Raw genomic sequence first — 22586 nt, 5'->3', positions numbered from 1 at the left:
AAACAGAATGCTGTATGCAAGGGGCTTCTCCTACCAGGCAAGCCAGAACTTAACTAAAATTATGTGTGTTGTAGCTCATGTGTTTTGGAAAGTGGTGTGAAGTTCCAGTTTGGCCCTCTTCTAATTAAGCCCAGTGTACTGATAGCTCCTACTCTGGCTTTGTTTCTCAAATGAGTTACTGCAAGAATGATACAGAGAATTCCCATATATCCCTTCACCCAGAGATTCCATTCAGATTTTGCCAGTTGTTCCAGTAATGTCTTTATAACAAAAAGCTTCCAACCAATTTCGTTGTTAGTCTTCACTCTGACACAGTTCTTCACTTTTTCCTTTGCTTTTACAACACTGACGTTTCTGTTGTCTTGGGGGTTCGAAGGTCACGAGTGATGTTGACAAGGGTGGACAAGGCCTAGAAGCTGGTTGACGGTGGAGTTGGAGACTTAGCTTGGTTGTGAATGAAAAGTGGGATGGCAGCTGTGGAAGCATGTGGGATCAAGGGTGGGTGTCTGATTGAAAGAAACACAGTGTGTGCAACATCTGTGGCATGCAGAGTTGGCTGCGTTCAGTACATGTTTAAATTGACCTTTGATGTCAGCTACAATTTCAATCACTTCCCACTTTTCGGTGACTTTTTCTAAGTGCCACCTGAACTGTGAGTACTTTTAATAATTTTTTTTTTTTTTTGCGGTACACGGGCCTCTCACTGTTGTGGCCTCTCCCGTTGTGGAGCACAGGCTCCGGATGCGCAGGCTCAGCGGCCATGGCCCACGGGCCCAGCCGCTCCGCGGCACGTGGGATCCTCCCGGACCGGGGCACGAACCTGTGTCCCCTGCATCGGCAGGCGGACTCCCAACCACTGCGCCACCAGGGAAGCCCTGTTGAGGATTTTTGCAACTATGTTTATCAGTGATATTGGCCTGTAGTTTTCTTTTTTTGTGACTTCTTTGTCTGGTCTTGGTATCAGGGTGTTGGTGACCTCGTAGAATGAGTTTGAGAGTCTTCCTCCCTCTGCTATATTTTGAGAGAGTCTGAGAAGGTGTTCGCTCTTCTCTAAATGGTTGATAGAATTCACCTTTGAAGCCATCTGGTCCTGGGCTTTTGTTTTTCGTAAGATTTTTAATCACAGTTTCAATTTCAGTGCTTGTGATTAGTCTTTATATTTTGTATTTCTTCCTAGTTCAGTCTTGGAAGGTTGTGCTTTTCTAAGAATTTGTCCATTTCTTCCAGGTTGTCCATTTAATTGGCATATAGTTTGTGGAAATCTCTCATGATCCTTTGTATTTCTGAAGTGTCAGTTGTTACTTCTCCTTTTTCATTTCTAATTCTGTTGATTTCAGTCTTCTCCCTTTTTTTCTTGATGAGTCTGGCTAATGGTTTATCACTTTTGTTTATCTTCTCAAAGAACCAGCTTTTAGTTTTATTGCTCTTTGCTGTTTTTTCCTTCATTTCTTTGTCATTTATTTCTGATCTGATCTTTATGATTTTTTTCCTTCTGCTAACTTTGGGTTTTTTTTGTTCTTTCACTAATTGCTTTAGGTGTAAGGTTAGGTTGTTTATTTGAGATGTTTCTTGTTTCTTAAGGTGGGATTGTATTGCTCTAAACTTCCCTCTTAGAACTGCTTTTGCCGCATGCCATAGGTTTTGGGTCATCGTGGTTTTATTGTCATTTGTTTCTAGGTATTGCTTGATTTCCTTTTTGATTTCTTCAGTGATGTCTTGATTATTTAGTAGCGTATTGTTTAGCCACCATGTGTTTGTATTTTTTACAGTTTTCTTCCTGTAACATCTCATCTCATAGCATTGTGGTCGGAGAAGATACTTGATATGGTTTCAATTTTCTTAAATTTACCAAGGCTTGATTTGTGACCCAATATATGATCTATCCTGGAGAATGTTCCATGAGCACTTGAGAAGAAAGTGTATTCTGTTGTTTTTGGATGGAATGTCTTATAGATCTCAGTTAAGTCTATCTTGTTTAATGTGTCATTTAAAGCTTGTGTTTGCTTATTTATTTTCATTTTGGATGATCTGTCCATTGGTGAAAGTGGTGTGTTAAAAGCCCCCTACTATCATTGTGTTACTGTGGATTTCCCCTTTTATGGCTGTTAGCATTTGCCTTATGTATTGAGGTGCTCCTATGTTGGGTGCATAAATATTTACAATTGTTCTGTCTTCTTCTTGGATTGATCCCTTGATCATTATGTAGTGTCCTTCTTTGTCTCTTGTAATAGTCTTTATTTTAAAGTCTATTTTGTCTGATATGAGAATTGCTACTGCAGCTTTCTTTTGATTTCCATTTGCATGGAATATCTTTTTCCATCCCCTCACTTTCAGTCTGTATGTGTCCCTAGGTCTGAAGTGGGTCTCTTGTAGATAGCATATATATGGGTCTTCTTTTTGTATCCATTCAGCCACTCTATGTCTTTTGGTTGGAGCATTTAATCCATTTACATTTAAGGTAATTATCAATATGTATGTTCCTATTACCATTTTCTTAATTGTTTTGGGTTTGTTTTTGTAGGTATTTTCCTTCTGTTGTGTTTCCTGCCTAGAGAAGTTCCTTTAGCATTTGTTGTAAAGCTGGTTTCGTGGTGCTGAATTCTCTTAACTTTTGCTTGTCTATAAAGGTTTTAATCTCTCCGTCAAATCTGAATGAGATCCTTGCTGGTTAGAGTAATCTTGGTTGTAGGTTTTTCCCTTTCATCACTTTAAATATGTCCTGCACCTCCCTTCTGGCTTGCAGAGTTCCTGCTGAAAGATCAGCTGTTAACCTTATGGGGATTCTCTTGTGTGTTATTTGTTGTTTTTCCCTTGCTGCTTTTAATATTTTTTCTTTGTACTTAATTTTTGATAGTTTGATTAATATGTGTCTTGGCATGTTTCTCCTTGGATTTATCCTGTATGGGACTCCCTGCGCTTCCTGGACTTCATAACTATTTCCTTTCCCATATTAGGGACATTTTCAACTATAATCTCTTCAAATATTTTCTCAGACCCTTTCTTTTTCTCTTGTTTTTCTGAGACCCCTGTAATTCGAATGTTGGTGCGTTTAATGTTGTGCCAGAGGTCTTTGAGACTGTCGTCAATTCTTTTCATTTTTTCTTTATTCTGCTCTGTGGTAGTTATTTCCATTTTTTATTTTCCAGGTCACAACCGTTCTTCTGCCTCAGTTATTCTGCTATTGATTCCTTCTAGAGAATTTTTAATTTCATTTGTTGTGTTGTTCATTGTTCGTTCATTGCTCTTTAGTTCTTCTAGGTCCTTGTTAAACGTTTCTTGTATTTTCTCCATTCTGTTTCCAAGATTTTGGATCATCTTTACTATCATTACTCTGAATTCTTTCTCAGATAGACTGCCTATTTCCTCTTCATTTGTTTGTTTTGGTGGGTTTTTACCTTGCTTTTTAATCTGCTGCATTTTTCTCCGTCTTCTCATTTTGTTTAACTAACTGTGTGTTGAGTCTCCTTTTCACCGGCTGCAGGTTTGTAGTTCCTGTTGTTTTTGGTGTCTTCCCCCAGTGTGTGAGGTTGGTTTAGTGGCTTGTGTAGGCTTTCTGGTGGAGGGGACTGGTGCCTGTGTTCTGGTGGATGAGGCTGGATCTTGTCTTTCTGGTGGGCAGGGCCACATCCGGTGGTGTGTTCTGGGGTGTCAGTGAACTTAGTATGATTTTAGGCAGCCTCTCTGCTAATGGGTGGGGTTGTGTTCCTGTCTTCCTAGTTATTTGGCATGGGGTGTTCTGCACTGGAGCTTGCTGGCCGTTGGGTGGAGCTGGGTCTTAGCGTTGAGATGGAGATCTCTGGGAGAGCTCTCGCCAATTGATATTACGTGGGGCCTGGAGGTCTCTGGTGATCCAGTGTCCTGAACTCGGCTCTCCTATCTCAGAGGCTCAGGCCTGGTAGCAGGCCAGTTCACCAAGACCTTGTCAGGCACACTGCTCAGAAGAAATGGGAGAAAGAAAAGGAGAGGAAAAAAATGATTAAAAAAATTATTCAAATAGAAAATAATAAGAATAAAAAAGAGAGCAACGAAACCAATAAAGAAATCCACCAATGATAACAAGTGGTGAAAACTATACTAAGATAAACATAAGGATCAGAAACAAATCAGTCACAGACAGCAAACCCCAAGGGTATAATTTCTCCCAAAGTCCAGTGCCTCAATTTTGGGGTGATTCGTTGTCTACTCAGATATTCCACAGATGCGGGATCCATCAAGGTGATTGTGGGAATTTAATCCACTGCTCCTGAGGCTGCTGGGAGGAATTTCCATTTCTCTTCTTTGTTCGCACAGCTCCTGGGGTTCAGCTTTGGTTTTGGCCCCCGCTCTGTGTGTAGGTCACCCTCAGGTATCTTTTCCTGCCCAGACAGGACGGGTTTGAAGCAGCCGCCGATTAGGGGGTTCTGGCTCACTCCGGCCCAGGTTGGGGGCAGGGGAGGGAGGGATACGGTAGTTAAAATTGGAATGCGGGGCAAGCCTGTGGTGGCAGAGGCCCACGTGATGTTGCAACAGCCTGGGGCGTGCCGGAAGTTGCCCCTGGATCACTGGACCCTAGCAGTGGCAGGCTACAAAGACTCCCGGGAGGGGAGGTGTGGATAGTGACCTGTGCTTACACACAGGCTTCTTGGTGGCTGCAGCAGCAGCCTTATCGTCTCACACCCATCTCTGGCAGTCTGCGCTGATAGCCACGGCTCATGCCTGTCTCGAGCTCGTTTAGGCGGTGCTCTGAGTCCCCTGTCCTCGCGCACCCCAGAACAATGGTCTCTTGCCTCTTAGGCAGTTGCAGACTTTTTCCCGGACTGCCTCCGGGATAGCTGTGGCGCACTTGCCCCCTTCAGGCTGTGTTCACGCCGCCAACCCCAGTCCTCTCCCTGGGATCCGACCTCTGAAGCCCGAGCCTCAGCTGCCAGCCCCCGCCCGTCCCGGCGGGTGAGGCGGGTGAGCAGACAAGCCTCTCAGGCTGGTGAGTGCTGGTCGGCACCGATCCTCTGTGCGGGAATCTCTCCGCTTTGCCCTCCGCACCCCTGTGGCTGTGCTCTCCTCCGTGGCTCCGAAGCTTCCCCCCTCTCCCACCTGCAGTCTCCACCTGTGAAGGAGCTTCCTCGTGTGTGGAAACTTTTCCTCCTTCACAGCTCCCTCCCACTGGTGCAGGTCCCGTCCCTATTCATTTGTCTCTTTTTTCCTTTTTCTTTTGCCCTACCCAGGTACGTGGGGATTTTCTTGCCTTTTGAGAAGTCTGAGGTCTTCTGCCAGTGTTCAGTAGGTGTTGTGTAGGCGTTGTTCCACATGTAGACGTATCTGTGGGGAGGAAGGTGATCTCCACCTCTTACTCTTCCACCATCTTGAAGGTCCCCTACTTTTAATAATTTTAAAGAAAAATTTATTACCTACTTTACCCTGTTTTAACATCAGGAATCTGATCATTTTGGTTCTCAAACCACTCCCCGTTACTCCCCAACACACACACACCTGCACTTCTTAATTTTAGACCATGGACTTGTCCAACACTGTGGGCAGCTGTGTGGTCATGTTTGGTGTGTGAGCCAGTCATGAGCCTCCCCAGTTTATTGTTTTTTAAAGCATAAGCTCTGTTGCCTCAATCCACTATCGGCCTTGGAAGATAAAAAGAAAACATTTTCATTTATTCACACCTGAGTGATCCAAAAAGATGAAAGGGTAGTGAGAATATATATAGCAGAACTCTGAGGGTTTTGAGGAGTTTAATTTCAGCCCTCGATCTAGGATTGCGGTGGTGAGGTTTGAAGACTAACTCTTTAAACTTTTTTTGGTAAATATTTATTTATTTATTTTGGCTGTGCCGGGTCTTAGTTGCGGCATGTGGACTCTTAGTTTTGGCATGCATGTGGGATCTAGTTCCCCGACCAGGGATTGAAGCCAGGCCCCCTGCATTGGGAGCGTAGAGTCTTACCCACTGGACCACCAGGGAAGTCCCTTTTTAAATTATTAATTGAAAAATAATTTCAGAAGCTCTATGGTTTTCCTTAAAATTCTTGGTTCAGAAACATAGGTCCTTTGGTATCCAGGCACTCATAAATAGGTTCTTTTTTAATCTGTAACTTTTTTTCCCCTGAATATGGAGAAATGCTTCTTGCTCACTGCAGAGTGGTTAACTGGTAGGCAGAGAAAGCTCTTAGAAACAGTTGAGAACATTTTCAACACATTGGAGTCTTGTAACAATGGTTCTTGAATTTTTAAGTTGAAAGAAAGCTATTACCTGCTGTAAAGAAGTATTCAAAACAGTGTTGTCAGCAAGTCACTTCCATTAGAAAACTGCCTCCAGAACGTTAATGGGTGTGATAACTTTAAAAAATACTTTATAGTCTGGGTTTTGCAACCTTTTTTTTAAATTTTAATTTTTTATTTTTGCCTGTGTTGGGTCTTTGTTGCTGCACGCAGGCTTTCTCTGGTTGCAGCGAGCGGGGGCAACTCTTCGTTGCAGTGCCCGGGCTTCTCATTGCGGTGCTTCTCTTGTTGCAGAGCATGGGCTCTAGGCATGTGGGCTTCAGTAGTTGTGGAATGCGGGCTCAGTAGTTGTGGCTTGAGGTCTCTAGAGCACAGGCTCAGTAGTTGTAGCCCACGGGCTTAGTTGCTCCGCAGCATGTGGGATCTTCCCGGACCAGGGCTCAAACCCATGTCCCCTATGTTGGCAGGCGGATTCTTAACCACTGAGCCACCAGGGAAGACCTGGGTTTTGCAACCTTTTAAACTCTAGCAATCTCTGAGGGGAAAAACTAGAGTGCTTACGACTCTTTCCTATAAGTATTGGAAAGGATTTGAGTTAGACCCTCCCATGTTTGAAAAATTTTTATCTTTTTTATCTTACTGTATTGTAAGCTTATTTAAACCATCCCTTATCGTAAACTACCCAGTGGAATAATAACTCCCATTTGTTGAGTGCTAAGGTGGAGAAGTGTTGACAGTGGCAGATATTGGGAATTTTATTTATTTTTCCATTTAATATTCATCATCCCGTGAGGAGGTACTCTCATTACTCACATTTTACAGGTGGAAATGGAGGTTTCCAGGGAACAGTTGATTTGGTCAAAGCGACACAGTAAGTTGAAGAAGCAGGATTGGAATCCACATCTGGCTGATTCCAAAACCTGAGGCTGTGTTTACCTCACTGTGTTCCTATGGTATATACCTTGGACAGTGGCAGAATTCTCTTGTGGTTCACTGATTCAGCAAGGGACCCTATTGGAAGTAACCCTCACCCTGATTCCCCCGGTCCTCATAAGCTAGAATTAGTGCCTGACCCAGCACTTCTTGTTGAGTTTCTCAAAACCATTTCCCCACATTCCCAGCAGCAGCAGAAGGGGCCGTTGTCCGTACCTGCATCCTCAGCACCTGGTAGCATGTCAGGGTAGGTTAATTTGCTGAACCCTTTAATCAAGGCTAAACTCTAAGAAAGTTGGTGTTGGTTTGCTGCAGTTAGATTTTGCCACTAGCCACAACTCCTGAAACGGGTGGGTTGAATTCTTCTTGAGTATAATGACTAGGATTTCCTTTTGGCCACCAACTTGAGGTACCACAGGCCTTGTGATTGTGTAGGAAAAGCTTAACTTGTAATGAAGACACTGGGAAAGAGAAGAGAATTATGTAAAATCAGACTTGATTCTCTTTCCTCCCAACTTTTTAATGGTTATAATGAAATTGGAGCCTAGGGGCTCTGTATACAGTATGTGGGCTGACTTCTGGGCACCTTCAGATCCACTCTCCACCCTCGCACTCTGGTTGGCTGGCCTGAATGGACATGGCAACAGGCTCCACTGCTTTCTGGCTCCTGGCTGGCTATGGCCAGTGCAGAGCCCCACTAGGAAATTGGAGAGATGGAGGAACGGAGGTCAGATATTTATTTCTCTGGCTCTCTCCCTTCAAGGTCACCTTGGGCTGGCTGTGCCCCTCAACTAAATGTGGCCTCTTAAGGGGGCCTCTACCCAATTCTCTTCTGATTTCCAGTAGTCACTCCTTTCCCTGTCCCTTTGAGCCTAATGTATTAACTATCCCTTTGGTTTTCCTATACTCATATTTGTAATTGGTCTCTATTAAAGTCTCCTCAAGGGCTTCCCTGGTGGCGCAGTGGTTGAGAGTCTGCCTGCCGATCGGCAGGGGACATGGGTTCGTGTTCCGGTCCGGGAAGATCCCACATGCCGCGGAGCGGCTGGACCCGAGAGCCATGGCCGCTGAGCCTGCGCGTCCGGAGCCTGTGCTCCGCAACGGGAGAGGCCCACGTACCGCAAAGAAAAAAAAAGTCTCCTCAAGTCGTGATTTGTGTGCCATCTGCTTCCTGTTGATACTGTGACTGCTACAGTAATAGGCACCAGAGATGGCCCCAGGAAACGTCAGAGTGGGGGCAACGGGACACTAGTAAACTGTGGTATATGGTGGTGTCACAACCACTTAAGCTAATTAGTGTGGTAGCATGGAAGGCTTCCAGTTGGAGGGCAAGACTTCAATAGACCAAATGGCTGTGGTACCTCGTTACTATGGCTAGTTGTGATTATAAAGATTTTCCAGGCACCTCGCTTTTGACAGTCCTGAGAAGGCACCTGGGGAAAGAAGAAGTAAAAGCTGTGAACATAGAAGAAGCAAGACACACGAGGAGCTGGAGAAGCCCCTATGGCAGCTTTGAAGGGCTCCCTCATAATGTGGTCACAGCAGTTCAGGGACAAGCCCAGGCTTGGTAGCAAGGGCTGCATAGTTGTAGCACCCATTAAATGCTCAGTCCTATGAGACCTCTATGGGCGCTGGTTGGGAAAGGAGGTGGCATTCGGGCTCCACATCTCCCTGGGCCTCTGTTGCCTGCAGAGGCAGGTCACACTACCCCTGCTTCCTCTAGTTCCATAACTCCCAACGTGTCCCGGTTAGACTTACAGGGCCTCCTCCTGGAGGACAACCTATAAACAGGGGAAGACATTTGAAGATGTCTGCAGTCTGCTGGAGGAGCCTCGAGAGCCTTTGTGGGAGTAGCTGCTAAGTGTGTGACATCAGGGGGTCATAGGTGGGAGTGGCCCCTTGCATCTAGTGACCACTTGAGGAGTGTTTGTTCCATCCCAGTGACCTTAGACTTGAATATCTCCCTCCACATATTTTATTTTGAAACTTTTCAAACCTACAGAGAAATCGAACGAATAGTAAAAGGAACACCCTTATATCCTTCACCTATTATTTCGCAACATTCTGTTTCCCTTTTTGCTGAACTGTTTGTAATGATGTTTGGGTTGCAGTATGTGAAGAAAATTCAGCCTCCCAGAAAAATGGAGTTGGAAAAGGGAGGAGTATTTTAATAGACTTTTCAGATAATTGTGGATACTCTTTGATAGCAACCACAGAACTTGACAAGTGGTAGTTTCGCAAAGGTCAGTTGCACTGTGTCATTTTTGCTCCAAAGCTTGAATTACACCATTGGCAACAAATGCTGTCAGTTGTTTTCCTTGAAGTGACGAGTTCAGTTTGTTCCTTTTTGAGAAATGTCTGCTAATTCCACAAGTCAGAGTAATCATAGTTTGTCAGTTGTTCTTGCAAATAAAAGTGGTGCTCCGTAGAAAGAAACAGTAGTTCAGTTCATGTTCCAGACAGCTGTGTTTTCTTTTCCTGTGCTTAGGCTTAGGCTTTTTCAGCCGTTGAACTTCAGTGTCTTTCCCAAGAATAAAGACCTTCTTCTACCTAATCTATTAGCACAACTTGGAAAAATTCAGTAATTTTATCTAATAATCAGTTTGTATTTAAATTTCCCCAGTCGTTCCCCCAAATGTTGTTTCTTCCCCGACGCAGCATCTAATCAAGGTTCATGCCATTCATTTGGTTATTAGTCTCTTTTAATCTAGAATAATTGCCTACTATTTATGTTTTCCATAACGTGACTTTTTAAAGAGTCCAAGCCAAGTATCTGGTAGGATATCCCACATTCTGGATTTGTCTATTCCCTCATGACTCAAGTCAGGTTAAACGTCTTTTGCAAGAATACTACAGAGGTGAGGTTCTTCACACCGGAAGGCACATCAGGCCAGGTTGCTTCCCTCTGTTTGATCACTAGGCTAGTTAAGGTGGGGATTGCCAGATCTCTCCGTTTTAAATTAAGATACCTTCTTCCTTCATCCTTTTTATTAAATTCTTTGAAGAACATGTGAGTTTGGGGGACTTAGTGTGGAGGGGAGGAATGGTTCCAGTGAACTGGCAGTGGAGATTACCCTCTGGCCATCTTGTGCTTCTCATGCCACTGACTTATAATAGGCAGAATAGGGAGGTTTTGTACCTTGATTGTCTCGAGGAAACTAGACTGTGGAAAACTATGTTTGGAAACCAGGGATTTATTGATCTTTTATTTTATACTCCCTTGACCAGTTGTCCTGGTGAGTAAAAGACTGCAGTGACTCACAGAGAAAAGACTTCCAAGAACACAGACACTGTAGCAGTGAAGAGTTTGGACTCCCCATCTGGTAAAGAACCCTGGTCCAGCCAAGATGCTGGGAGAGGTTAAGGGGCACATGGAATGGGCAGTGGGAAAAGGCAGCAACAATGACCAACATAGACCTTTTGATGTCAGGAGTGTCACAACAATGTTTTATGTAGCTTAATTGTTTCTTGTCTCCCTCCCTTTCCTCTGAAATAAGTTATATGGATAACAACAATGCTGGCAAAGTTTTAGGGTTTTGTTATTTACTTATTTAGGCTGCACCGGGTCTTAGTTGTGGCACACGAGATTCTTTAGTTGCGGCACGCAGGCTTCTTAGTTGTGGCATGCATGAGGGATCTAGTTCCCCGACCAGGGATCTAACCCAGGCTCTGTGCATTGGTAGCGCGGAGTCTCACCCACTGGACCACCAGGGAGGTCCCAAGTTTTAGGTTTAGATGGGAGTATAAGAAAATTGATACCAATTTGGTATCTGACATGGTAGCTGATAGAACTTCATGCCCACTCTGTGACGGGGGCTCAATCTTTCCATTAGACGAAGGACCAGAAAGGATGCTGAGGGCAAAAAGGCGTGGGGTGGTATCTCTAGCTCTAGCTCTGTATCTCATACCTATCTATCTATCTACCAATCATCTATCTGTACTGTGAAGTGTATACATACATACATACACACACAGACACAGCACACACACACATATATGTATATATATGTATATATAGATATGTTCTCTCTCTCCAGATCCATTGTACCTGTTCTATGTCCTGCGAGGCTGCTATGTATAGATCACATCAGTGGGCTGTGCCCTCTCATTTCTGGTTGGGATTGGTCCATGGTGAAAGGAGACTGAGGTGGAGTTGGGGTCACATCAGGCTCCTCCTATGTGGGTTTCTTGTGTTGGGCTCCAGTAACTGCTCCTGTCCTTCAGCTTTTGGCCGTGGAATGGTGACAGTTCCTCCATTATTAGTAGTCCAGGGTTATAGCATGGTTACCCTTGGGTTTTCCTGACCTTTACCCACACTTTTGTAAATAATAAACATACTCCTTGAAGTAGCTTAATTTGAGTATATCTTTTCAAATTGGGAAACTGGTAATTGGCAAATAGAATTAGCAGAACTGTTTTCGGGAAGAATCTCTGTTGCCTGGCCCTCTTGAGTGTGTCTTCAAATCTCTGGTCTTGCAAAAAACTTTGTTCACTTAGTTTTACAGTGTTTGTTCCTCTCGTGCTATGTGGCATCTAAAAACAGTCACATACATGACCATAAACATCTCCTAAAATCATCAACCAGAAATCAGTCCAAGAAAGAAGAGTTTTTCAAAGTTTAGTCCCCTAATTGAATTAGGCAAACTCCTCTCTACTCCAAAGCTACACATTCTCTTTGGCCCATCTCAGTACCAGAGAGAATCACAGCTGTCAGGGGGAACGCGAGATTACTGGCAATCACTAGGGTGACTGCCTGCTGCTGTGCAGGGATGAATGCCAGGGGCTGCCATTCCACCGCACTTGTCCCTTGACGGAGAAGCGGTTCCCAGCATGTTCAGCCCCCAAGGTTGGTTGCCAAGTGGCTCAAGCAAATGTGGTCAGAGTTAGATAGGGAGACGAGGACGTTTCTGAGTGCTTGAAAGGTGTGGGAGATGTTGGCCACCTTGAAGCATGGCCAGAGTAAATCCCCAAGGCGGGCACCCAAGTCGGACATCAGAATCCCAGTCTCAAGTGGCAGACCCGGAAGCCTGGATAATTTATTACATGAGGTGATGTCAACTTTTGGCCACAGACAGGTTTTCATCCTTGTCTGCCACATGGGTACAAGTCTTTTACAGGGGAGGAATGTACGGAAAGCCAAAGGCTTTGGCAGTATATAAAGCCCAGCATCCTAACCATTAGGCCACCAGGGAATTCCTACAGCCCTGTATTTTTAAATACAGGAATATTCTGTGAGTGGCTTCTGAGGGCGTGGCAGTAAGGGTCATGGGGAGCCATGATGACAGCTGTTTTAACAGCTTTAGTGTATAGATATGTTCCTGTGCATGCGGAGGCCTATCAACAACTGGCGAAACATATTTATATGAACATCCACATCTTCCTTTGTATCAGTCAATCTCAACATTTACAAATGTCCCATGCAAGGGTGACTGAATTGCCTTCTCTATGGGCTTGACAAATAGGAAAGTTCTGACAATTGTGCCAGGCTACACTGGAAACGTTTGTAGCATATGAAGTGCCTTTTTTTTTTTTTTTTTTTTTTTAATTTTTTTTAATTTTTTTTAAATTTTAAGTAGGCATAGAGGGAACTTTCCTCCACATAATAAAGGCCATGTATGACAAACCCACAGCCAGCATCGTCCTCAATGGTGAAAAACTGAAAGCATCTCCACTAAGATCAGGAAGAAGACAAGGCTGCCCACTCTCACCACTCTTATTCAACCTAGTTTTGGAAGTTTTAGCGACCGCAATCAGTGAAGTGCCTTTTTACTTCTCCATTGGAGGTGCCGTTCCGAAGGTCACGCAAGCAATCAGGGAGAAGATCCTTGGTCACCACCTAGTGGCCATCTAGGGAATGTCGGGGGTGATAGCAGTGCTGCTCAAATTACCTGCGGTGAAAGGCTCGTCGTTTCCAACCGACTGTGGACCAATACTTTTGTAAAATACAGCAAAAATTGTTAAGAAATTTATGTGAGAACTACAAAATGCAATTTATTATTCGATCCAACACACATGTTAATAGATGTAATCAGAACAAACAAAACACGGAAATGAAAATAAAAACTGTACACATAGTTCATTGCAAGTGTGAACAAAACTAAAGAGTGAAGCGGCTCTCTCCCCATGTTAAATACCTAAATGCAGTTTTGAACAAACACCATATGTACCAATGTTCAAGTTTTCTACCAAGTATTTGATGTAAATATGTATCACTGTTCGTTATGTAGAAATAATAGGTTTTTAATGTGTTAAATGAACTTGTTTCTCAGCCGTTAAAATTAATCTAGATTGAATTGATTACGGTGTTACTGATGGGGGTAATGTATATATAAACTGTTTCTGTGTTTTGTTTTAATAACATATAGTAGAGAAACCAGTTCACAGGGACAGGTTCAAGATACTAATTTTTGACTTTTATGTATAATGAAGCAAGTGAGGCTATATTTCCAAAATTGATCTTTAATTCTTCATAAGTAGTTAATTCTAACAAGTTATTCTGTATTGTTACAGTTAAATTGTATATTGACACGAAAGGGATGAATTCAAGATACATTTCCATCTTTTGATGAAAAATATAATTAAAAACATTCTATCCAGTATCTATTGATTGATAATTGTTGTTAAATTATGGTAATGTTATTACAGCCTATATAAATTTTATTTTCCCAAATTATAACCCTTAGGTTTTATTTGCCATTGAAAAACATGTTGCATGAAAGTATTAAAATCATTAAAAGTACTGAAGCTATCAGGCAAATAAGTAAACACGGCTGTTCAAATTGTATCATCAAGGGCTTCCCTGGTGGCGCAGTCATTAAGAATCCGCCTGCCAATGCAGGGGACACAGGTTCGAGCCCTGATCCGGGAAGATCCCACATGCCGTGGAGCAACTAAGCCCACGCGCCACAACTACTGAGCCTGTGCTCTAGAGCCCACTAGCCACAGCTACTGAGCCCACGTGCCGCAACTACTGAAGCCCAAACGCCTAGAGCCCGTGCTCTGCAACATGAGAAGCCACCACAATGAGAAGCCCGTGCACTGCAATGAAGAGTAGCCCCGGCTCGCCGCAACTAGAGAAAGCCCGCACGCAGCAACAAAGACCCAGTGCAGCCAAAAATAAAAATAAATAAATAAATTTTAAAAATTGTATCTTTAGAAAGTAGAAACCAACTTTTAAAATTAAGAGTTTGTTCCTGAGTTCAAACATTCCTATTTCAGTAACCACCATACTTCAGCAAACAGAAATAGTTGTTTATGATCAGCTTCTATATTACCACATAATAAAGGTAATATTCTTGATGTCAAAGCATTAGCTTTTAAGTCATTCACAATTTTTGCTCTGTCAATAAACATACTAAGAACATCTGACTTTATATATGTATACACACAAATTTATAAAGTAAACTGGTGAAATATTAAAAATTGGTGAATCTAGGTTAAAGGTTTATGGGAATTCTTTGCACTATTCTTGCAACTCTTCTGAAAGTTTGAAATTATTTCAAACTAAAAAAAAGTAAAAATAAATGATTATTTAATTGGAGAGTAACCAAACTGCCAAAATTTTGTCTACTATCATGACTGTAAACATTATTAAATCCTTTAAAATAGTAAATCCTTTAAAATGGTACAAGCTAATAACATAAATTGCTTCACTAGTTTAGGTGGTAGTGTAAAACCATAAATTGAAAAAAATTAACCTGATTAAAAATTAACATTATTGTAAAAATTACAGTTACAAAAAGAAATGCTTACATTTTCTAGAATTGTATTGGGTGGGCCAAAAAGTGCCTTCAGTTGTTTTTTTTTTAACATCTTTATTGGAGTATAACTGCTTTACAATGGTGTGTTAGTTTCTGCTTTATTAACAAAGTGAATCAGCTATACATATACATATATCCCCATATCTCCTCCCTCTAAAAATATGGAATGCTTCACGAATTTGTGTGTCATCCTTGTGCAGGGGCCATTTTAATATTCTCTGTATCGTTCTGATTTTAGTATATGTGCTGCTGAAGTGAGCACATGCCTTCAGTGTTTTAAGTAAAAATAAAAGACACATTTTTCATTTTCCCAGGAACTTTATTGAACAACGACATACCCTTTTGTTCCACTACTTTCGGCCGTTTTTCAGGCAACTTCATAATTCCATCTTCCCAAAACTTTTTATCTTGCCTGGTAAGAACTGTTCCAGGTGCCTTTTACAGTCTTCCAGGGAATTGAAGTTTTTTCCACTAAGAGAAATTTATAAAGACCAAAATAAGTGGAAATCCGAAGGTGCAGTATCTGGTGAATACAGCAGATGAATCAGAACTTCCCAGCCAAGCTGTAACAGTTTTTGCCTAGTCATCGAAGAAACGTGGTCTTATGTTATCTTGATGGAAGATTATGCGTTTTCTGTTGACTAATTCTGGACGCTTTTCGTCAAGAGCCTCTTTCAGTTGGTCTAATTGGGAGCAGTACTTGTTGGAATTAATCGTTTGGTTTTCCAGGAAAAAAAAAAGATTTTTTGGGCTGGGACTTTGGGTAAATAAGCTGTAATTTGGGTACTTGAATTCAAGATTTCAGAGGCGGCTGAGGAGACGCAGAAAATTTGCCCTAGGTAGTCGGGGAAAGGAGAGACTAGGATATCGAGTGGATGAAGTCATCTTTGATAGTGACCAGGACGTCTGTAACTGACAGTAACATGGAGGCTTGGTGAGGGCCTTGCAGACTGCAGTCTGTAACTTAAAAACCTTTTAATCCTTTCTGAAATAATTTCAGATTTTAAAAAGGTACAAAAACAATACTAAGGATTTCTGTAAGCGCTCCACTCAGATTCTTACAGTGTTAATATCTGATACAACCTATGATTATAAAAATCAGGAAACTAACATTGATACAATACAATTATGTAATCTTACAGACATTATTCAGATTGCACCATTGTCCCACCAATGTCCTTATTTTTGGTCCAGGATCCAATCCAGGATCACACATTGCATTTTTCATCATGCCTTCTTGGTCTCCTCTAATTTGAAACACTTACTCCATCCTTCTTGACCTTGAAATTTTGAAACATACTGGCCAGTTATTTTGTGCAGAATGTCACTCAATTTGGGTTGTCCGATGTATGCTGATGAAAAGTTCAAGTTCTGCATTTTTGGCAAGAATACCACAGTGGGGATGTAGCTTTCTCGGTACATTTTATCAGGAGGTACATGATGTTTATTTGTCCCATTACTGGTACCAAATTTGACAGCTTGGTTAAAGTGGTGTCTGCTAGATACCGCCAGGTTAGTTTTTCAAGGGGCAAGCAAGGAAATGTGGTGTGACAAGGGGCGTACTTTGGAGGGAGGAAGGAGGACCTCTACCCAGTCTCTTGCCTCCAAGCTACCTGGCAAGTGAGGGAAAACCCCAGCATCAGTGAGGAAGGCTGCAAGGTCATTGTCCTCAGGGGGCACCACATTCTCACTTAAAATTATTCCTCCCAGATTTTCTGCTTGTTTTCTTGGCCACCATTTTGTTCTTTTATTGCCACTGTTGAATATTGTGTGTTAAAGACATTTTTAAAAATTCATTTCTTTAGGTATTGGAGAAGAGTCTGTGATCTTGCATTCCTCTTCTATCTTTGCCTTTTAACAGCTTTTTGTTGTTGTTATGATAGATGTGGGTGAAATAAATATACAACGTAAAGTAAACAAAACTATGGAAACTCATTCTAATCAAAGATCATAAGATGTTCATTATTTTGCCAGAAGGTGGTAGCAAAGTTACAATCAGACCTTGGGTAAAAATTTTCAAAGTGTCAACACTCAACAAAAAACAAACCAAACCAAATGAAAACAAACAACAAGAACAAACTGGGAAAACAAATGTCACCTACTTATTTAATATTTGATTTTTGTCTTATAGTCCTGTTGTAGAACTTAGTATTATTAAAAGAGAAAAAGTGGGCTTCCCTGGTGGCGCAGTGGTTGAGAGTCCGCCTGCCGATGCAGGGGACACGGGTTCGTGCCCCGATCCCGGAAGATCCCACATGCCGCGGAGCGGCTGGGCCCGCGAGCCATGGCCGCGGAGCCTGTGTGTCCGGAGCCTGTGCTCCGCAACGGGAGAGGCCACAGCAGTGAGAGGCCCGCGTACAGCAAAAAAAAAAAAAAAAAAAAAAAAAAAAAAAAAAGAGAAAAATTTATAAAGTAAATACAATTCTTACATTGTAATTTTGATGAAACAAATGATTATTTAAAAATTCTTCAGGAGTCAGAGGATCTTTATCAAACTAAATTTTCTTTCTTTTTTTTTTTGGTTGTGCCATGTGGTTTGCAGGATCTTAGTTCCTCGACCAGGGATTGAATCCAGACCACAGCAGTGAAAGCGCCGAGTCCTAACCACTGGACTGCCCGGGAATTCCCTCGAACTAAATTTCTACTTTGTCGGTAGTACTCTCAACTGAATTAAGAGGTTGGATATGAAAATGAAATTAATAGTAAACCCATAAAATTCACTGCATTCTATACATTTTCACAATGGTATGCTATTTGGTGTCAAATTATAATACTGAACATGTTCTGCAACAGGAAAATTTTGGGAAAGAAATTAAGATCTAGTAATTAAAGTGTTCTCTATGGAGACTACCATAATTAATTTATGAAATATTGGAGTAGAGAATGTTGAGAAGAACCTAAACAAATATGTTGTTTTCATGCTCCTATTTTCTGTCCTGTTCAGGCTATTTTAAGCATTCCCTTATCTCCTTTTCCACTGTTGCCCATCTGATGAATCATTCATTCATTCAAATCAGTCATTACTTATTCTTTATTTAAAAAAAATTTTTTTAATTTTATTTTTATTTATTTATTTTTGGTTGCGTTGGGTCTTTGTTGCTTTCTCTAGTTACAGCGAGCGGGGGCTACTCTTTGTTGCCGTGCACGGGCTTCTCATTTCGGTGGCTTCTCTTGTTGCGGAGCATGGGCTCTAGGTGCACGGGCTTCACTAGTTGTGGCATGCAGGCTCAGTAGTTGTGGCTTGCAGGCTCTAGAGCACAGGCTCAGTAGTTGTGGCGCACGGGCTTAGTTGCTCTGAGGCATGTGGGATCTTTCTGGACCAGGGGTCAACCCGTGTCCCCTGCACTGGCAGGTAGATTCTTAACCACCGTGCCACCAGGGAAGTCCCACTTATTCTTTATTGAGTTTACTATATGGTAGGCAGTCTTCTAGATGCTAGAGAAGTCGCAGTGACAAAGAAAATAAGGATCCTGCTTTGATGGCACTTTCAGTCTAGCGCAGCGCTACCCAACAGAGTTTCCTGAGGTGCGGGTAATGTTCTCTGTGCGTCCATCACAGCAGCTGGCCACATGTGGCCACTGAACACTTGAAACGTGGCCTTTGTGTTGGATAGATAAGTTTTAGTGAGTGTATTGGACAGATAAGTTCTAGTGCAAGCTGATAAACAAATACACTGGAGAATTTTGGAAAGTGATAAGCAGTACAAACAAACTGGTTAATGGGATGGAAAGGAAGACAATGCTAGTTTCAGTGGTCAGAGAAGGACTTCATATGCACAACAACTGAGGTAAGACCTCATGGAGAAGCCAATCATGAGATAAATGGAGAGAAAAAGTGTTGTAGTTCATGAAAAGCTGCTGGACGGAGGGATAATCTTGTACCCAATAGGAGTCACTCCCACTTCCTCCTCTCCCCTCAGCCATCGGCAACCTTTATGTTTGTTGGTTGTCTCTCCGGGTTTGCTTATCTTGGGCATTTCATATAAATGGAATCACACAAAATGTAAACTTCTGTGTCTGTTTTTTTTTACTTGACATAAAATTTTCAAGTTTCATTCATGTTGTAGATTTATCAGTACTTTATTCCTTTTTATTGCCAAATAATATTCCATTGTATGGATATATGCCACGTTTTGTTTATTCATTTATAAGTTGATTGACATTTGGTTTGTTTCCACTTTTTGGCTATTATGAATAATGCTGTTATGGACATTTGTGTGTAGGTTTTTGCATACATGTATTTTCAGTTCTTTTGTGTTTATACCTAGGAGTGGAATTGTTGGGTCATATAACTCAATGTTTAACATTTTGAGGAAATGCCAAACTATTTTCCAAAGTGGCTAAACCATTTTATGTTCATGTTAGAAATGTTATGTGGATTCCAACCTTTCCACATCCTCACCAACACTTGTCATCTGTCTTTTTGATTATAGTCATCCTAGTGTATTACTAGTTTTTAACAAAGACTAAAACAGAAAAATTTAAATCTAATATTTTCAGAGGATAAGCCTATCACCTAAAACCTTGTGTTAACTAGACTTTTAGAATTTTGTGAAACCTAGTCTCTTTTTGCTGTCAATCAACAAACAAGCTCCTGTTGAAGGCATGATTGCATTCCTCTGTGCTCTAGACATGAATGCAAGAATCAGTTGCACACAGGGTCTTTCTTTCCTTTTCTGTATATGGTTTTTCTTCAGAGCTGACCATATAGTCATGGGGTTAGGCAGAGAAGCATCCTTTCATCTCGGTTCTCCTCCCAGCCCACATCCTCACACACTGAAGAAACCTCGCCCTATGCACATGCTCGGAAGTGTGCCATGGACTATAATTTACTTTCTGAGGATTTCCACGAAATTTCCTGACTCTAAGACTTGTGAGACGTTGAAAATTGAAGCTCTGTTGCCAGAGGCATCTGTGGAGCAGACACTGGGATGAGAAATGCCTTTTAGCTCAGTAAAGAGAAACAAGTCTAGTTGTCAAGAAAAAAAGTGGGCCAGGATTTCCCTGGTGGCTCAGTGGTTAAGAATCTGCTGGCCAATGCAGGGGACATGGGTTCGAGCCCTGGTCCAGGAAGATCCCACATGCCACGGAGCAACTAAGCCCGTGCACCACAACTACTGAGCCTGTGCTCTAGAGCCCGTGAGCCACGACTACTGAGCCCGCGAGCCACAACTACTGAAGCCCGCATGCCTGGAGCCCTGCTCTGCAACAAGAGAAGCCACCGCAATGAGAAGCCCATGCACCACAACGAAGAGTAACCCCCGCTCGCCACAACTAGAGAAAGGCCGTGCACAGCAACAAAGACCCAATGCAGCCAACAATAAACAAATAAATAAACTTAAAAAAAAAGTGGGCCAAAGTTTTAGAACAATCTATCTCAAAGGATTACTTTTTAAGATGTACTTTTCTAGCTCCAATATTCTCTAATTTATGTAAGGCGCTTATAGGCCAACCAGCCAAAGCTCACACCCAACCCAGTGATCCCTTCTCTTACCTGTCTGTCAGATCTGTGTTGCTCTGGAACGTTTGATACAATGGGAGGCCGCTGTGATTTCATGACACAATTCTATTTTTGGAAGTGGGTACCTTTAAGTAACTCTCTGTATTTCAAGCTGAAGTTTCTTGCTCGATGGGGTCACCTAGTTTTATGCTTTGAGATCTAAAAAGGAAGAATCTACGCTTCTTTTGACATGAGGAAACCCTTCAACACCCAGGTAAAATCCACCCGGGGGTCCCCAGAGGTTGTGTGGAGGGAGTCTCCACAGGATGCTGGCTCCATAGCGCGTGCCTTTCTCCCTAGGGACCCCCTTACTAATTACAGCATCACTACCTCTTTGGCCGTATGGGGGGTTGTGTCCTCCACTTATTGGAGGGGGGCTGTGTCCATCCCAACATTTCAGTGCTCCTGCCCATGGCCCTTATTTCCCCGCAGTACAGCCAAGACCAAGAACAGGTCCCTCCCACCCTTCATAGGTTTTTGGTAAACACAATGATTTTCAGCAGCGTCTTGTGTTTGCTCCCAGGAGGCGGAGGAAAGAGGACACGATCAAAGATTGTATCCCAAGCCCAGTTTGCTTCCAAATTCCATCCTGCTCCCACCGCCTCACAGCTTTTGGCCAAGGCCCAGTGGGAGCCAGCCATCCAAAGGCAAAGGCAGTCAGGTTGACCCAGACCATGGGTTCCCCTCAGGCCAGCAGGCAGGTGTTCTAAGTAGCCGGGTTCGAGGACACGCGATGGGAAGCATGGAGGCCAACAGCAGGTCCGTGGCCAGGTCCTCACCAGGCTTCCCACCGCCCACCCTTCTCGGTCACATCCCAGTTGCAGTTTCCTTTACACCTCTTGATTTGTCAAGGACAAGGTGAAATGTACTTAGAAACCCTATCACGGCCTAGTTGCTGGCTCCAAAAGGAAAAGAATGAAAAGTTGAAGAAGAGAAGTGAGTAAAGGAAATATTTATGTATTTTCTTCTTACACATGTCTCTCTGGGGAGTGAAAGATCCAGAAGGGGCAGCGTGTTAGGTGCTGTCAGTAGAGGTTTAAATTCGGGCCTGCCTTGGGTGGGAGCAGATTCGGAAGCTTTCTTCTAGCCTTAAAATTCTGTCATTCTATTTCCACTGGACAAAATTCCACAGACGCCTTTGGCAACAGAGCTTCAATTTCCAATGTCTCACAAGTCTTAGAGTCAGGAAATTTCGTGGAAATCCTCAGAAACTCAATTACGGTCCATGGCACCCTTCCGAGAATATGTGCACAGGGTGAGGTTTCTTCAGTGTGCGGAGATGAGAACCAAGGAGAGGCTGTGAGAGAACCAAGAATGAAAGGATGCTTCTCTGCATCTAGGAACTCATTAAATGTGAATTCTTAGCCCAGCGGTTGGAATGCTGTAAGGGAAGGAGGGAACTAAAACTTGGGGAACTGCACATGCTTTGCTTCAGAGTTGCAGGCCTCTCTGAAGTCTATAAAGGAAGACTTATCTCCAGGAACTGAGGCCACAGTACCAGGGCCCCGTGGTGGGGGCAGAAGCCACGTGTGGACCTCAGCACACTGTGTGGACCAAGCCTGTCTTGCACACTAGCGTGTTGAACGCCTTACAGAACGCATCCGAAGAGCTTCAGTGGTGTTTGCTTTCAGAAATGCCTCCATGTTTCACAACAGGACGACTTTGTTCGCCTGTCCAGTGTTGTCTCCTTATACTGTCCTCACTGTGACATCCACATAGAATTTGGAGTCAGGAGCCCTGGATTTCAGTCTTAGGTCTGCCACTCATGAGCAGTGGGGCCTTTATCAAGCTGCTTAACTTCTCAGAGCCTCAATGTTCTCATCTGCGGAAAGGGGATGCTATTACTAATAGTACTGTGGAAGTGAAATGAATGCTTTATCATATGTGAGCATGTACAGTAAACACTGTACAAGGGATTATTCTTGCTTTTCTCCTTCTAGGATCTTAGGACAACATAGTAAGGCAAGTGGCTGATCAAACTAGCTCATTATGTGGTGCAACCAGCTGTATTCCCTCATGCACCAGTGTGCACGGGCTTCTCCTCCACCTTGGATGTTGGTTGGACTTTGTGTTGTAACCATCCAGCAGGGTTTGAGAGGAGAGGTTTGGGTCATGTTTAGAAGCAGAAGGGGAAGTGGAGAAAGAGCTTCTGTTGCAAGCATTTGGACAGAAGCACAAGCACTGCCAGCTTGA

This window comes from Mesoplodon mirus, assembly GCF_964341445.2.
Source record: "Mesoplodon mirus genome assembly, chromosome: 5".
NCBI classification, from domain to species: Eukaryota; Metazoa; Chordata; class Mammalia; order Artiodactyla; family Ziphiidae; genus Mesoplodon; species Mesoplodon mirus.
This window is presented reverse-complemented; position numbering follows the sequence as displayed.